General features: G+C 39.6%; 1 protein-coding gene across 1 annotated transcript in view; it reads right to left on the reverse strand.

Annotated features, from left to right (window-relative positions):
- GAP43 (growth associated protein 43) overlaps positions 1–18,953 on the reverse strand; it is a 101,087-nt gene that overhangs the window by 12,187 nt on the left and 69,947 nt on the right. The gene's annotated exons all lie outside the window — the stretch shown is intronic.

Genomic DNA, 18,953 nt, shown 5'->3' on the forward strand with positions numbered 1-18,953 from the left:
TTTGGCTGATTTGAATTTTATGTCTATCTTCTAAGTTTATAACAAATTACTCAGATTAAAAAAAACAAATGTAAAAAAATAGATATTTACTAAAAGCATAACTATTTTTAGATGGCGTAATGAATAAGAAAGCTGGTTCTAGAGTCAGACTATTTGCATTTAAATTCTATCTCTGACACTTACCATGACTTTGAGTGAGTTACTTAACCTCCTACTGCTTCATTTTCCTTATCTGTAATTGATGGCAGTATTGTTATTCACCTTTTGGAGTGGTTATAAGATTTAAGTATGTTAATTATTTAAGATATTTAATACTGAATGGTATATTTCAGTAAGTGCTCATTAAGTGTTGGCTATAGTATTAGTGACTGAATGGGAACTAATACTGGCTTAATGTTTACTATGTGTCAAGCATTGTATTAAGGAGTTTCAGATAAAGGCATTCAATATACATCTTCCTTGTTTTTCTATTTCTCCATCAGTGGAAATAATAATAATATCTATCTCATAGATTTGTAAAGAGCATTAAATGAGAGGAAACAAAACCTAACTCCCTGCCACTACCTTGCTTGCCTGTGTATCTAATAAATGATACATTCATGCTTATCCAATCTTAGTGCACAGCCCTCCCTTTTTTTTTTTTCAATATCCCAAGAAAGGGAGAGAGAAAAACCTGTGACTTATTTAGTTTTTTGCTTATAAAATGGAAAAAAAAAACATCATTCTTTGAAAAAGGCTTTGAAGTCAAAGGCCAAAGTCCAGAAATGATTACATCAGCAAAGATGATAACTGGCCAAACTTAAGGGGCATGATTCTATGATGTAGGAAGCAAAAATCAAGGCTGCTAAACAGTAATATTTCAAAAGGCAGGAACTTCTCTGCTATTGCCTCTACTTAAGAACAGAACAATCTCCTCTATTTTATACCCAAAGAATAGCAGCCTATTGGTTTCAAAAGGAAATAACTTTATCTTTGGCCTTTATCTTTGGTCATTTGATTCCATAAATGTTGTAGCAAAAATGTACCACACTGAATGAACAAGAACTAAGTCACCCCCATCCCAGATGTGTAGTAAATCTTGCATCAAGTAGGCAAGTTACAGAGGGGTTGGCAATTCTCCAGGCATAAGACATCATATCTGGGGCGCCTGGGTAGCTCATTTGGTTGAGCACTGGACTCTTGATTTCAGCTCAGGTCAAGATCTTTCAGTCATGGAATCAAGCCCCATGTTGGGTTCCATGCTGACAGTGCAGAGCCTGCTTGGGATTTTCTCTTTCCCTCTCTCTTTTCCCTTTCCCCCTCTCCTCTCTCTCTCTCTCTCTCTCAAAACATATAAATACACTAAAAAAAAAGGAATTATTTCCAATTTTAAGAAAAATTTCCTTATTTGATAATCACCAAATCCAAGACTTGAAAGAGACCTAAGACTTCTCATCCCTTAACCTTAAGGAAAACAAGTAGATACACTGAAAATTTTCAACTTCATTCTGAGAAAGATCTTTTCATTTCCAAGTAGACTTGCTGTCATCTGGGGACAGGGCATATGTTGGGGGAGAAGTCCTTGGGGTTGTGTCGAGGACTGCTCTGATGGCTTATTTTTCTTACCTGTGCACAACACTCTCTCATTTCTGGGCCTCCTGAAGAAAGGAATTCCAACAGACTTTGAAGGATAGTATAAAGATGGCGTAAGAAGGACTGTTCTCTTTTAAAAATTCCAGGCAAATTGGGGCACCTGGGTGGCGCAGTCGGTTAGGTGTCTGACTTCAGCCAGGTCACGATCTTGCGGTCCGTGAGTTCGAGCCCCGCATCGGGCTCTGGGCTGATGGCTCAGAGCCTGGAGCCTGTTTCAGATTCTGTGTCTCCCTCTCTCTCTGCCCCTCCCCCGTTCATGCTCTGTCTCTCTCTGTCCCAAAAATAAATAAACGTTGAAAATAAATAAATAAATAAATAAATAAATAAATAAATAAAAATTCCAGGCAAAGAAATACCATACTTTTTGGAATCCTGTTAATATTGTTAAGTTAGCATTCCCCACCCCCAAAATTTACCTATAGTTTCTCCTGCTGCATTTTGGAGGAAGTTAATAATTTTCAAAAAAAAAAACCCAAAAAACAAAATCAGACCTTAGGTATTTGATATTAATTAATGAGGTCTGTATTTAGGAGATGGGAAAAATTAAACAGGCTTGTTATATTTGTTGGTCATTTTTCATTGAGACTACTTTTTAGCTTTATTTCAATTTTCCAATTTCATTCAAACAGGCTGCTTAGGCATTATACCAGCCTTTTCCTTAGGTGTTTCTATTGTAGTCACCCTAGGTCCCATTTAATGATCAATGTCTCTCAGACCTTAAGAAATCTAAAGAACAATCTTCTAAGCTATACTGGTTTTCATTTAAAAATTCAGCTAATCAGAGTGCCTGGGTGGCTCAATGGGTTAAGTGTCTGACTTTGGCTCAGGTAATGATCTCATGGTTTGTGAGGTTGAGCCCTCCATCAGGTTTCTGCTGTAGGCTTAGAGCCCGCTTCACATCCTGTTTCCCTTTCTCTGTCCATCCATCTCTCTCACTCTCTCTCAAAAATAAGTAAACATTCAGAAAAAAAAAGAAAGAAAAAATTTCAACTAATCATCAGTAATGTTTTAATACAGAGTCAGTTAATATGCTTATTACAAATATTATATTTTCAACATTTGTCTTTAAAGGCAAAAACAGGGGCGCCTGGGTGGCTTAGTCAGTTAAGCATCTGACTTCGGCTCAGGTCATGATCTCACAGTTCACAGGCTCAAACCCTGAGTCAGGATCTGTGCTGACAGCTCAGAGCATAGAACCTGCTTCGGATTCCGTGTCTCCTTCTCTTTCTGCCCCTCCCCCACTTGTGCTCTGTCTCTCTCTTTCTCTCAAAAATAAATAAACATTAAGAAAAATTTTTTTAAAAAGGCAAAAACAGATCCTGGGTTGTCAAAACCAAGATCTGATATTTGAGTAAATGATTCGATTATCTGACTCCAGGATTAAAATACAGAAACCCAAATTAGACATAACTGTAACTCTATAAGAGTCACTCCAATAATGACTATGGCTGCCTAAAAATGTTTCCTACTTGTGAATATCTATTGTTTAGGTAACATTCAGATTTTTAAATAAAAGCACTACACTTATGAATCATGTTCAGCTTGTGCCTTGCCATGACTCGTTATGATGTGTTTGGGTGGTACTTGACTATTATTTATCTTTGTTGTTTAATTTTCCCTTATGGCTATATATATATACAGCACAAATAAAACTAAAGATGTGGCAGTTGTCTTGTTAATTTTATCAATGCAAATGGATAAAACACATGAGTCAGGACAAAAATACAAAATTTGTATATATGGTCATAGAGTTGGCTTATGACTATAAAAATACAGCATAGTAGAAGCTGAAGGAGGTTTTAGAAATTATCAGATCTCAGCCCCTCATTCCTTCCCACAAAAACTGAGGATAGAGAGTCTCCATGACTTGCCCAAAGTCACAACAGATAATTCAGATCTTCCTGGGGCACCTGGGTGGCTCAGACGGTTGAATGCCTGACTCTTGATTTTGGCTCAGATCATGATCCCACAGTGGAAATGGAGCCAAGTGCCATGAGATCAATCCCTGTATTGGTCTCTGCTCTGACAGTGTGGAGCCTGCTTGGGATTCTTTCTCTCTCCCTCTCTCTCTGCCCCTCCCCTGCTAGTGCTCTAAATAAATAAATAAATAAACTTAAAAAAAAAAAAAAAAGAATTCAGAGCCTCCCACAATACCATAATACCTCCCATAGCCTTTGGAGATGAGTGGATTCTACTGCTTGATTTTAACTTGCCTCTCTCTCCAGTGGTCCTAAGAATTTACTGCATAAATTTCTTTCCCTCATCCTTTCCCCCTTTACTCTCTCTAACCTCCCTCCTCCACTCCTTCCCTCCCCCCATTCCTTCTTTCCTTTGTGAAATGAAAGGTAAACCTAACATAATTTTGCTTTAAGGGCTACCAGAAGTACTTTTAGATACTCTGGATATTTTCAGAACCAGGCTATGGATTATTGTTGCATCAAACTTCAATATATTGTACACATTGTGAGGGGTGAAGCAGAAATTCTACGCAGACAGGGGGAAAATGAGGACCTCTAAAATTAGTAACTTGGGTTGAAAAGTTATCGTCAACTAGGGTAGGCTTCATAAACTAAATGACTAGCTACCAGATAATGAAAGTCCAGAATTGCTAAAGTTACTACAAGTGCTATCATATCTAGGAATCTGTAAAAGACCATTACTATGTCCTGAAGAGGAGAAAATGAAAATGCATGCCAGTTCCCCATTGACCACCTTCTTCACTTCCCAATGGAAGCAGAGTGTTAACAAGCCAACTGAGAAGGTTTAACTCAATTTTGAAATTAATTTTAAAAATATTATTGTAATAAGAAAGTCCTACAAAAGATGTTTGTGTTATATGCTTGCATGTGGATAAATAAATGCAATCCCCATCTCTTACCGGGACAATTCATTTTGCACTCATTGTGTGTTTTGGCTTCCTGGAGCCTGTCACATTATGGCACTGCCTTTGAATGAAAAAATTGCTTTAAAAATCAATAGCACTCACTGGAACACAACCAGAACTGTATTGAAAAAGTAGTATTTGTATTTGTACTGATTTTTCTCTTTAGTCAAAGAGCTGAAAGTTCTTTACTTAGTGGCAAAGAATGTAATAGCTCTGGCTCTTGAGGACATTGGGACAATAAGCAATTAAAGAATAAAGATTCACAGTGAGTCTGAAGCTTGCCTGGGATAGAACTATAGAATCATATATGTCCTGCCTGTCGTATAATACTCCCACTTGAAAGATCATCCCACTGAAGGCTTTCTCTCTTTTCTCCACCCAGTGTCATTCTCTAATAAAGTCATTTTTCAAGGCACATTTTCTGTCTAAAATCTACATTCTACTATCTTCCTTCTTTCAAACCCCTATTTATTTGAAAATAATCAAACTATATACATACAGAAACCTTCGAGTAGAAAGGGGTTTTGGAGACCCTCCAGCAATGGCTCACCTTATATACTGGATTCCCCTAGAACACTCCTAGCAGATGGACAGCCTCTGTTTCAATGGGCCATTCCAATTTTAACAGTAACTTATTCCTAATATTTAGTTAAAAATCTATCTCCTCTAAGCTTTCATGCAGGTTTTTCTAGAATAACATGGAACAAAATATATCCTAAATATATATTTTTTTTGTATAAGAAATCCCTAAACACAAAGATAACAGACTCTTTCTTCAAGAAGTTTACAAATCTGTTCTTTTCTTCTTCAAACTGCATGAAAAGCTAAATTGTAGTTATGCTATCGTTTCTTCACCTCATCTTTTATTTCTCTATAAGCTGACTTTAACTGTTATTTTTCTAACAGTATTCTCCTCAAATTCACCGAAAAAGAAAAAAAATCCAAATGGTAAGGCCTTTTATCATTTACCATTGTTCTTGATCTTTTTTTGACAACTTCTTTTGACAGTATTGAGCTTTATGCTCCAGAATACAGTGTCAGTTAAGGAATTTCCCCAATCTTTTGTTTTCTGAAGTCTCTGCACCTTTTTTGTGCTCCAGGAAATGTCTTACTGCAAAACACTCTTCACATGATTCGCTATCCACTCTTTCTCATGATTCCCAGACTTGTGGATGATTCCTTGTTTACCTGTAACAAGGCCAAACCTGGTTCTTTCCCCACTTTGCCTGTACCTGTTGACAAAGCCAGACACAGACCCTCAAATTTCCCCTTCTTTGTCTCATAATTGAGTAGCTGAGATTACAATTTTTTATCCCTTTGAAACAAGCTAGACATGGAGATAAACAAATCCTGTTCAGATAACTGATTACACTTCCTCCTCTGGCTACACAACAACCCTGGTTGTAAGTCACCCCACATATAGCTTGACCATTCCTCCCCATAAATCTTTTTTTTTTCAACGTTTTTTATTTATTTTTGGGACAGAGAGAGACAGAGCATGAACGGGGGAGGGGCAGAGAGAGAGGGAGACACAGAATCGGAAACAGGCTCCAGGCTCTGAGCCATCAGCCCAGAGTCTGACGCGGGGCTCGAACTCAAGGACTGCGAGATCGTGACCTGGCTGAAGTCGGACGCTTAACCGACTGCGCCACCCAGGCGCCTACTCCCCATAAATCTAAAGGAAAACTCCCCTACCAAGACACCATAATCTTGGGAGCTTGGGGTCTCTATTGCAATAGCTTGAATAAAATAATCTCTTTAATTGTTGGTGCATTTTTGTTTCTTAAAATATTCCTTCTTTCCTAATTTTAATGGAAACTATGTTCTGGATTTATTTCTGCTGTTTCCAAGATTTTCTCTTGCCATTATGGGTCTAGTTTTTATTCCCTGTCCCCTAACATGACTGTAATCCAAGACTCAATTCTACATTTTTTGTAGACCCTGCAACAGAAAATGCATTCTCTCTAGTGACTTCAATCCTGACCTCATAACCAGGTAACCACCCTATCTATATCATCACTGTCTTATTGTTAATACTTATACATTATTGTAAGCATATTACTTTCTTTATCACAAAACTTTAATGACTCCTGCCCTCATACACATTAAATTCCAATTTCTACAGCCAAATATTTCTCTATATCCTTGACTCTACTCCTGGCTCCAATCTTATATCTCAATCTCTACTGGATATCATACAATCACTATCACTACAAATATAACCAGGTTGGCCTTATCATTCCTTAAAATCCTCTCTCTCCAAATATACAGATATAAATAATCTGTTGATTCTTCTTTCTCAGCAACACATCTCTCTGAGACCATGAAATGGAAAGAAAAAATAAGGAATTGTATTGATTCTCTTGTTGAAATATGTGCCAAACTCAAAGGGAATAGAGCCCTAGCCATACTACTACTGCCTTGGCATGGATCCAGTAGTAAGCAATGAAAGGGAGTATAAGTAGGTAAGAATAACACAGTATGTAGAGTAAATGGTTAAGGGCAATAGTCAGTAGAAGGTCAACAACAGGAGTAGTCAACAAGTGTTGGAGGCCAGTATAGATAGACCATGGACATTTGGGGAAGTTTATTAGCCAGAAATAGGCCCTCCAATCATAGATCCAAGAACAAGATTCTCATCTCTAAGAGAATGAATGAGAATAAGGCAGAGACTTAGTCTCAGGAAACCAGTGTACAAATGAGATGAATGAGACAGGGACCTGGCTAAAGCAAACGAAGCAGAAGTCTAGTTAGTGGCACCGTTCCTAAGTAAGAGGTCAATTATTGGTGTTTGGGCAAACTTGACTTGGTGCTGAGCTAATTGTGTATAGTGCTCTTTAAATTTACCTAGCCTAGGAATGAGAACAACATCGATTCCAGAATCATACCTCAACAAATTCTCTGACATCATGGAGTTTGAAGGAGGGGACATGACTTTCCTCATGTTTTAATGAGAATGTACTAAAATCACATTTTTTTTTTTTTTGTCATAGTCTCACTATAATTTTGCTTAGACACGTTTGATGTTTGCACTCTGTCTGACCCACCCACATGTCTTTGCCATCACTACTGACTCAGGTTACAAAATTTCCAAAGAGGCTTTTAAACTCATCCAGGGGCCTAGGCCATCATGTCTCATGTTGAGACCAAAAGTAAGAAAATATTAGGGATAGGAAAAATAAATTAGGAGTTAATTTTGTTTTTTAAGTTAGATTTTTTATGAGACCTTAGAAGAATTGGTGAACTAATGGAGATGTAGCAATAAATTTGGGGATAAAGATAGCATTGAAAATATTCAGAAGATATGGGAGAAAATGAAAAAAAAGATTTTTAACTCAATTTTACTATAAATTGTAATATAGAAATTCTATGAATTATCAACACTTCCAGCCAAGGACTACCAGGAACACATCTGCAGTTAAACAAAGTTGGATTTATTGACATGTTGCTCCTAGAGAGAACATAGCGATGTGACACTGCAGTAAGACAGGGTTAGAAAAGACTTATCTGGGCCTGTGTTAGGGAATTTGGAGTAGGATTCAAGGAATCAGAGCTTTGGTCTGAATTGGATGCTTACATGAGACAGGGGTCATTTTATGATTGGTCATCTCAACAAACATTATCTAGGAGGAAGAAAGAATGAGGTGAGTATCAGCACTCACATTAGCCAGGCTGGGGAAATATCTGGCCATTTTATGACTCAGATAATGCCCATAATTAATGTGCATTCAGACACAATTATGGTGGTCTTGTCTTGAGCCATCACACAAAGTCTGATATTGGTGTTCTATAAAATTGATGATGTTGGGGCGCCTGGGTGGCGCAGTCGGTTAAGCGTCCGACTTCAGCCAGGTCACGATCTCGCGGTCCGTGAGTTCGAGCCCTGCGTCGGGCTCTGGGCTGATGGCTCGGAGCCTGGAGCCTGTTTCCGATTCTGTGTCTCCCTCTCTCTCTGCCCCTCCCCCGTTCATGCTCTGTCTCTCTCTGTCCCAAAAATAAATAAACGTTGAAAAAAAAAAATTAAAAAAAAAAAAAATTGATGATGTCAGCAAGAGAATACCAAGGCCCGACTGTGAGTGCCAGGCCAGCACCTGATTGTCAGGAGCTGGTTTCTCTTTCTAAGAAGAAATAAGGGAGATTAAATTTGACATTTCCAGATCTGATGTGTAGCTGTTAAGGCCCTTCCTTGTATTTGCCTGTATCCCACTCCAAAGTTGTCCATCTGGTAATACTTAGGGACGTATGATTCCCTCAAGAATCAGAGAAAGAGAAATAACATTGATTGTCCAGAAACAGTGAAAGATTCTACCTCGGTCCAGTGCCATCAGCTGACACTGATCCTGAAATGCTTTTACTGGCTCTTAAAGATGCTTATGGCTCCCAGTGGACTAATGGCACTGTTTTCTAAATTAAAATATTTTAACTATATAAAATCCTTGGTGAGGAAGAAAGAAGAGTCAGATCAGGATCTGTCACCTCAGTTGTTCTCTCACATCACTGATATGATAAGACAGCAAGTTTGGCTTTACCACCCTCTCTCTCTTCTCCTCCTTCCTTTAATGGCCTGTCAAGAGGAACTTCCATCCTGTGTTGGCATTAATGCCTGCTGTAAATAAAGAAGAAATGGGAGGAAAGAGGAGGAGGGAAGAGAGGGGTGTGTATGATAGAAGCTACATTTGCAGCTCAATTGCAAGGCATCTCTCAGTGTCTAGACACCAGCTGCCTAGTATCCATGGAAACCCACTAACTTTGGCTGATGGGCTGAGGAGTAACGGCTCTCAGGAGATCCAGTGAGAACATGGTGGTGGGAGTGGAAGAAGGAAGGTGGGAGTAATGGCAGAGAGTGAGAGTAATATCAGAGAAAGCAAGAGCAAACAAAACTCTCTTTGAGAAAGGGTGGCATTAACCTTATTACCGTTTCTCTCATGTGCATTCCACACATGGCGACAAGGTAGAAATCTGCCATACCCAGCAGGTGTCAGGACACAGGTTGCTAACGATGAATAGCTGAGCTGGAATGATTATATTCCCATCAATCTCCTGCCATGCCAAAGTACTTCCTCAGTAAACTAAAGCTTTCCACAGTAAACAGACATGATCAACAATTGTCAGTGGAAGTCTCAGGAGTAGGAAATTCCAATCCCCAAGACTAGATGCCACTTTTATAAGCACTCAGCAATGAAGATTGATCTCAGCTCTTTATACCTGAACTGTCCTCCCTTTTTGCTGCCCCATTTTGCCTTGTTATATGCAAGGGTTGGGCTGCTGTTCAAATAAAGAAGGATCTTGAAGGAATGAGTAAGAAATGAAGAGTTAACCAGTCTGGGACAAAATCATCAATCACACAAATATACTTTGTTCTTTTCTTCATAAACAGATTTCTATCATCAGAGGTTTCCAATCCATAGATTTTAAAGCTTTGCATTGTATGCTATAATACTGGTCCCATCTACCACACATTCCTTTTGGATTGGGATTCTTAGGCAGCAATATCCCCAACAAGTCTCATCACCTAATTTTTTCCCAGTCCCACCCTCTACCCACATGTCTCCACTTCACTTCCTTGACCGAGTGCCACCACATACAAACATACCCCTGGGGACCTCCAGGCTTTTTGCTAGTACAGAACAGTCCTTTCTCACCAAAGTTCATTGAGACTATACAGACTCGATTTTCTTGTCTCCCAGGGTTTTCCTTTACTCAGGCATCCTTACCCACTATAGTTAGAATCTAATATAAGACCTGCTGGTTTTAATAGAGTTATCAGGTCACAATACTGTTTTCCAATTTTGCAAAGATAATAGATGTTATGAGAATTAATCCTTGTCACTTTAATCAAAACTAACAGAAATGCCTAAACTATATACCTATATACATATACAAGATACAGTCTGCAGGTTTTAATGCAGTGGTTATTCTGGAGAAATGCTCCCAAGTGAAAAAGAAATGCCCCATTCATTATCATATTGAGCTGTAATCAACATTAGGCAAATTCAACATACTCAGAAAAGGGCCACTAAGAGGTAAATGCTTACTTAACTATAATTTATGACAAGTAGAACATTTTAATCCACCAGGGACTCTTTATTAGACATAAAAGCTTCCCTGGATTTGATTGGATGATGTCCTATGAGAGAAAGGCAGCTCACTCCTAAGCAAAGGTGTGTTTTTGTCATCTATTTCCAGTCAGGGCAGAATTCCCAATGGTTTTGAATTGCTAAAATGGTTCTCTGCTTTTAGAGATGTACTTTGAATGGGGAGATAAAACCAGTTTATTCCCTGTGACCTGTGCACCATGTAGGCAGTGACAGAAGCAGTGAGACTAGGACTTGGGGCTGGTCCTCTGCTACCTCTAGCACAGCCCAGTTACAGTCGCTGTCCAGCTGCCAAGATCTTCTGGTCAATAGGAGGGATGACATCAAACGTCAGAACTATTTGAGCCACCAAAGAACTTTTAGGAACAAAGGAAGATGGGAGAGCATCTGCCCAGGTGGCAGAGGAAAAGTTTCTTTAGTGGCAATAAGGAGTGAACCAACTGAATAAGAGAGTGGTTTGGGGTCACCTTTGTTACCTATGCACTGACCATCGGGATTACTCAGCTACTCTTTCCTACTAAGTAGGTATCTTCTTCCTCACTTGTTGAATTAAGCACACCTATTGAGCACTCACAACCTGCTCCAGTTGCTGGAGATACAGTAGTATACAAAACAATAATGAGACAAACAATCCCCCCCTCAATGGAGCTTATATTATACTACAAATAAATAAGTTAAATGTATAGCATGTCAGGTGGCAGTGAGAGGCAATAAAGAGGGTAAGAAGAATACAGTATGCTAGGATGAGGGTGAGGTGACAATATCAAACAAGGAAAGTCTCTCTGAGGAGGTGACATGTTAACAGAAGCCAAGGAAAGTTAGGGAGTGAACTATATGAGCGTCTAGAGGAGGGAGATTTCCAGGCAGAGGGAACAGGAGGTGCACCCATCCCCTAGCTATGGGCACATGTAGCTGCTGGAGATGTGGCAAGGGCATTAGTATTGCTAGAATAGAGCAAGAAAGGGAGAGTAAAAGAACAGGAAATCTGAGCAGTGACCTAAGGGGATGTTAATTGTCAAGGGCTTTGAAGCCATTTTAAGACAGTGGGCTTTTGTTGAAGCCAGATTTGTGTTAGAGAAATTGAGATGGGCTCAGTTTCTAGACATATTCTGAACGTGGAGCCAAGAAGATTTGGTGACAGATTTAATGTCATTAAAAAAAAAAAAAATCAGGGATAATTCCAAGATATGTGGTCTGAGCCTCAGGAAAAGATGGGCCTGCCATTTCCTGAGATGGGGAAGACTCAAGAAAGAGCAGGTTCAGGGAGAAAAGGCAAGGGTTTGTTTTTCAGAAATGTTTAGTTTGGGGTGTCTATTAGATATACAAGTTGAGATGTAGAGTAAGCGATTATCTGGAGTGGGGACAGAGGTCTGGGCTGCAGATGGAACACTGGGATTTATTAGATTATAGACGATATTTACAACCATGAACCGGGAGAGATGACCAAAGGACTAAATGTGAATGGAGAAGAGGAGGTCCAAGACTGAGCTGTGGGGTACTCCAACATTTAGAAGCCAGGGGACGAAGAAGGAAGGCAAAGGAAACTGGAAGGGAATAGACAACGTGTTAGGAGAAAAATCAGGAAGAGGTAATATGCTGGAAGAGAAATAACAAATGAAGTACTTACTTCAAAGAGTAGAGAGTGATCAACTACCAAATGCTTTTGGTAGGCCAAAGAAGATGAGGTCTTAGAATTCACCACTGGATTTTAGCTAAGTAGAGGTCATTCGTGACTTTGGCAAAAGTTGTTTCAGTGGAGGGTGGGAGGGTAGGCGTGGTTGTTGTGCATTCAAGAGAGATTAAGAAGAAATTTGTAGACAATCAGTGTAGATAACTCTGGTTAAGAATACAGACTCAAGGGATAAACAGCCCTTGGTAACTACTGCTTCCCAACCATTCTGTGCCTTGATTTCTCTGTCTATAAAATGGGGATACGGTACCTACCTCATAGGGTTGCTGTAAGGTGTATGAGACATATAAAATGCATAGATGATATACTAAGTATTAATTAAAATAATCCTAATCATCACTTCTCACAATTCTCAGTAAGATAGGGTCCTTGTTCTATAATCAGTTCTGGAACCTAAAATAATAAAAATTGTTGTTTGAGCAGCTATGAGGGAAACTCTGCTAACCTTGATGACAGATTTGGATCAAACTACCTCAAGGGAATGTCATATTTCATATGTGTCACATATTTTATATGTGTCATACACATAGTGTAACGTTTTGGTGCAATAAAAACAGTTTAATAAAATACACAGTGATCCAGAATGTTTAATGAGTTTGAGCTTTTCCAAGCACTACTACTCTTTAACTTTGAAAGATCCCCAAATATTTTTTTTCTGATCACATTAGGCTTCAGTGGTGATTCTCATAAAGTACTTCTAAATATATAAAACTCAAAAGTGTTAAGGCATTGATATGTCTATGTTACAAAAACAGCTCATCTGGTATTCTGTCAAATAGACATCTTTATCAACTAAGACTTCTGCATTACAATAAAAATTGACATTTGTATAATGATCCTGAAGCATTTTATGACTATAATTACTACACTTCTAATGTTGTGTGTATTTTATTATGTCCCAAACCTTTTCCAATTGAAAATCCAATTATGACTCAGATGGCAATTATTAATCAAAACATTTGATTAATCAGAATGTTCCATTCCCCAATCACAATGGAGAACACAGAATTTACTATAAACGTGTTGTTCCTTTTCTATCTTGAGGACACCCAAGTTTAACAATAAGGGGAAAATAGAAGTAATTATATAGAGAAAGCAGAAATGAGACCCTGATGTATTGACACTCACTAGCCAGGTGTCTGAGATGGGATGTTTAAATTCTCTTACTTCCTAAAAAGGGACAGTGATACCGCTCATCAGAGGGTCAGAGCAGACAGCCTGGTACAAAACATATAAATGTTATCTACACTGTTATTGCTATTACTATTATTGTTGCTATCGCAGTTGTTCTATGGTGAGGGCCTAATAAGTGAGCATCAGACCAAAGATTGAGTAATTCAGAGCTACCAAATATGCATTCGAAGCAAATACACATTGGCTTCACATGCTAATTAAGGCTTGTATTAATATTAGAAAAATAGAGTCACCATTGAGGAAGCCTCAATTAATTATAGGAGCTCAATAAACATACGGGGCATATGATATATTCATATGGATTTACTCCAGATGGATGGCTTTCGGGGTGGGGCTGGAAAAAAACTGTCTCCACTTTGATTTCTCAGCTGCCTGCAGCAGCAGCCTCGGCCACTCAAGGCGTCAGGGATGCTCACAGGGCCTCCTGAATGACTGCACCCCCCCCCAAGTGACAGGGGGACAAATGGCTGCTGTCTCACCACACATCTCCCCTTCCTATCGCCTCCACCCTCCCGCCAGCGCACCAGGCACGTGCCAGCAATGAGCTGCCTGCCTCACTGAGATCCTCAGATCCATTAATAAGCCCTGCAAGGCTGATAATTGGGGATTTGTGGAGCCTGCAGTCTTTCAATAGCCAGGTTGTTATGGAAACCGGAGGCAGGCCTCCATGTCCCTGCTATTGATCCTAAATAAAATAAAATAAAAGTGGAGGGTTAGAAGTGATCATTTCATTCCACTCCCCCCATCGTGTTATTTTAGAAGTTCACCTCCAATGTGCACACATGAGAATTCACAACTCTTCTCTCTTTTGCTTCCCTTCTCAGCACTTCCCCACCCCTTTCTTAATTACAACTGAATGTGTTTTCACCTCTAGCGAAAAATCAGCTGAGCAGGGTACTACAGGAACACCAGAGTAGACACTCTAAATTTAATTTAACACCATGGCATTAATTCTAATTATTTGAGCCAAGAAATCAGTGATGAATATAAATGTGCTTTACCCACCGTTAAAAAAACAAACAAAACAAAACAAAACAAAAACACAATAATTGAACAGGATAAAAAAAAATGGCCTCAGAGTCTCTCACTGGCCTCTCAGGAGGTATTGTTCTGTAGCAAGATGGCCACCACCCACCATGAGTCATGGTATTGTGTGCAATGAAAGGAGAGTCCAGCTCTCAAACTGTCAAGGAAAAGGGGACAGTTTTCTTGGACTACTTTTAAAAATTAGCTGACAACCTCCTTACATTAAAAATACGATCGATTACTGTTTTTGGTTAACGAATTCAGGCACGATGCCAGAGCATACCTGACTGGGATGGCTGTAAGGAACACTAAATGGGTCCAGCCCGGAGGCTGCCTTGGGCTCAGAATCAGGGACTCAGTCTCTACACTGCAAAGACCAGGACACCATTGTTTCCTGCTGAACTTCCCATCTCTGCCCAGCAGAGGGCACCAGTGTAATTCCGTTCCCAGACTTGGAGCCTGGGTGGAATGCTAAGTCAGGAGTTCCTCTCCAGGAAGAAATGACTCCGGGCAAGTGACAGCAATGCTGTCAGTAGGGTTGGTACAACCTATTGTGACTGGGTCCTACTTTTAAGCTGTCCTGAATTAATTTTTATTTTTCAGTCCTTCTGAAATGATTGAACACTCAGACTAAATACTGTTCATTTAACCTGCTTTAAGGAATAAACTAAAATTATTACTAGTCTTTGAAGTGAATTAGTAAGTGTAGATTGTGCTTTGTGTAGATGCTCTTGTAGAGAAACGTCAGGGTCATTCTTGGTGAAAAATAATATAGTAAGACGGAACCTTCAACCACCCTCTATGCACCCTCCATTCATTTGCACTGTCAAGTCCTTTGAGCACTTTAAGGTTTTTTAATAAGCAGGTCCAGCATATCCACCTTCCCCACATGGACACAAACTACTAGGGACAATATCCTCACCAATACTCCATAGTGACGTTCATTTCTTTCCTTTGGACCCTACTCACCAATCTGACCTCTGAATTCCTTCTCTTCAATTACAGACTGCAGCTTGCAGACAGACACATTGCTCTTTACTGATCCTTACCTTTTTTTTCTTTTTTTTTTTTTAATTTTTTTTTTTTAACGTTTATTTATTTTTGAGACAGAGAGAGACACAGCATGAACGGCGGAGGGGCAGAGAGAGAGGGAGACACAGAATCAGAAGCAGGCTCCAGGCTCTGAGCCATCAGTCCAGAGCCTGACGCGGGGCTCGAACTCCTGGACCGCGAGATCGTGACCTGGCTGAAGTCGGAGCTTAACCGACTGCGCCACCCAGGCGCCCCTGATCCTTACCTTTTTTTTCAATCAGACTGTAACTTTCTTTGACAGCAACTATTCCCTTTATACACTTATATCCCCATTGTGCCTAGTGCAGTATGGAAATTATACATACTAAAAATAAAAATTAATTGAATGACAGGGAAATTCAATTGTTGGGACATCTGTGTTTATAGCCTCTATTCTGATACTCATTGTGTGACTGTGGGCAGACCATGCAACCTGAATCCCATAGCATGTTTCATCTTTCATTAAAACACACATCTACACAACCTCTCCTGAAGATTGTTTGAGTACAGTGGATTTTAATGTTTTTGTGTGATGGTCCCAGCTGAGTATCTGACGAAAGACAAGGACACAAGAATGTCATCCATATATACACTTAATATAACATGTTGCAAATGATTTCAGGGGATTAAAAGACCCTCATGAAGCCCACTCATTTGCCAGGTCTAGGCGATTTTTTAAGTTTCCTTTTAGGTCTAAGAATTATTATAAGACTGAAATCCAAGATGTCACAGTTTATAGCTGGTATCTACCTAGAAAGAGTGTATTAGCGATTTCCCTTAAGGGACCCCAACAGTTTCTATTGAATCCCTAGATCACAGTTTCTAAGGGACCAATTACATAGAGCCTAAATTAATCCTAACATCACTACCTGTGGCCTTGGCTGACTTCCAGGCTCAATCATTACTGATAATGTAAGGACTCAGTAATCTTGCTGAGCTAAAAGGTAGACCAAATAGAATAGTCTCTGACTCCCAGAAGAGACTGCAAATCATTATGTGTCTCTCTTGCTGGCCATAAAACATGTCCTATTTGCCCATTAATTTCCTTTATAAAATCGGAAATGTAATGCCATGGGAAAAAAAAGTTTCCTGATAGATTTAGCTGAAAGCAAACGATGGTGACTTTCCATTAGGTACTTACTATGTGTTCAATAAAATACCATAATAGGCACTTTACATGTGATCTATTTAATGTTAACAACCACAAAGTTCAGCAATGAGGGTATTATATTATTTTGGAGCTGACAAAACTGATACTGAGCTAGTGGCATAAAGCGAGTTAGAGACTGGGCCTTTCATTCAAGTCCAATTCTAACACCTGTGATTTTCCCTTGCACTGCCAAGTCTCTAAGGAAGAGAGTTGGCTAAATTCATGGCTGTTGCAATTGTCTGTCTACTGTTGCAGTATCTATGAAGCAATACACTTTTTTGTAGTACTTTATACTCTGAGATAATTTATTTCGGGTTGCCAAAAAAAAAAAAAAAAGATTTTATTTTCTGGATGAAAGAATCTCTTCCACTATTTTACCTATGGACAGATGACAGACAATCCTTGCTTCTATTTGAAGATCTGCCCAGGGGATCTCCCTATGGGGAGAGGGGAGCATGATAACTATTTATTTCAGATTATCAGAAGAGAGGGAAGGCAAAGTGATGTTCACTGAGGACTTACACTCTACCAGGTTCTTTAAATATGTTACATTACCAAATCTTCACAACAATGGTTTGAGGGTAGCATTATCTCCATCTTATGAATGAATAGATAGGGGGTTAAACAAATCATGAAAGCCACATTGTGAGAAACCTGGAAATGAACCCAGGACTCAATACTGTTTGTCTATGGGGCATTCTACATAAAAAATTTTTCAAAAATATGCCTTGGAAACCATAATGGGTCAGTATGAAAGTAGCCATCCATTTAAACTTGCGGAGTAATGAAGCTCTCAACTCCTCTTTCCTTCTGCTGCCTGGAAGCAAGCAGAGGCAGTGTTTCTTGGTGGCGGAGCCTGCACTGGCTGGGGACTGACTCTGCCGTAGAAGGGCTCTAACAATAGTGAGCCCAGGCTGGGTGGGGGCGGGTTCTCCTTGGGGAGCTGGCCCCATCTGCCACTTAGATCTGCTCAGAGACAGAAAATCCATTTGCTAAGGAGCTCTTTAGGCCTGTTATTTGTGACATCGGAATAGAGCTAGAGATGGAAGACACCTTCAAAACCATATCCTTTTATCAGAGAGGAAGGTAAATGTGGCCTGCCTATTCAGCAAACATGTTCAGTCCATTGCTACAGGACCCCCATCTCTCAGTGCCCTTCCTCTGCTCTTCTCTGCCCCTCAAGTCCTACATCTACCATGCTTCATACTTTCCTCTTTCTCTTTTCCACCTTCTCTTCTTCCTCTAGTTCCTTTCTTATTCTTTCTGGTCCCCTGATACTTCCATTTATGGTCCTCATTGACTTTTCTTATTCTTTTCTCCTCTCCTATTTTCTAGCCTCTCCTATTCTTCCCTTCTGCCTCTTCTTTCTTCTTTGTTCTGTGAAGGATCGTCACCCACACCTCATCTGGTTTTTCTGGGGCCCAAACTTCTTCTCCTACTTGAATCAATTTCCCTTCTGAGCCAAACACCCTCATCCAGATGCAAACGGCCTGGGTGACTGGCTGATATTCAGAAATAGGTCATCAAAAGGAGGTTCCTGATTTATAAAGCCTAAACAAGTCGGCCTGTAGGCAATACAACTGGACTCTTGCCTTAAAAATTCTTAACTTTTATTGTGGGTCTTCAAATTTGAAAACTGAAATAATTCTTTCTCTTTCTCAAGCTGTTTACAAAGAGAAATCTCTCCATAGGTGAAATTCGTCTTATTAATTCATCAGTGATGTCCATTAAGGGCTATCTATGTGCCAGGCTCCATCCTGAGTACTGGGACTACAGTGTTGAAAAATGCCAAGTCCCTGCTTTCAAGGAATAGGAAGTCTAGAGAGAGTTAAATAACTCATTTTAGAAAGATAAATACATCATACTAGGCATTGAAAGTGATATGGAAAAAACAAATTGGGTAATGTGGTAGAATTGATGGGGCTGGCCAGGGTGGTGCTGCTCTGGTCAAATGGTCAGAGAAGTCTTCTCTGAGCAAGGGTTATCCAAATGGAGACTTAAGTGCTAAGAGACAGCTAGGGAAGATCAAAGGAGAAAGCAAGTGCAAAGTCCCTGACATAGGAACACGAAGTGTGTCCTAGAAACATTAAAAATGTAGTGTGGCTAAAGAAGAGTGAAGAAGGGCAGAGTAGAAAGACATCAGATCAGAGAAATAAGTGGAAGTCAAATCATACGGGGCCTTGTAGGCCATGGTAATCCTTTAGATTTCAT

This window comes from Prionailurus viverrinus, chromosome C2, assembly GCF_022837055.1.
Source record: "Prionailurus viverrinus isolate Anna chromosome C2, UM_Priviv_1.0, whole genome shotgun sequence".
Taxonomy (NCBI): domain Eukaryota; kingdom Metazoa; phylum Chordata; class Mammalia; order Carnivora; family Felidae; genus Prionailurus; species Prionailurus viverrinus.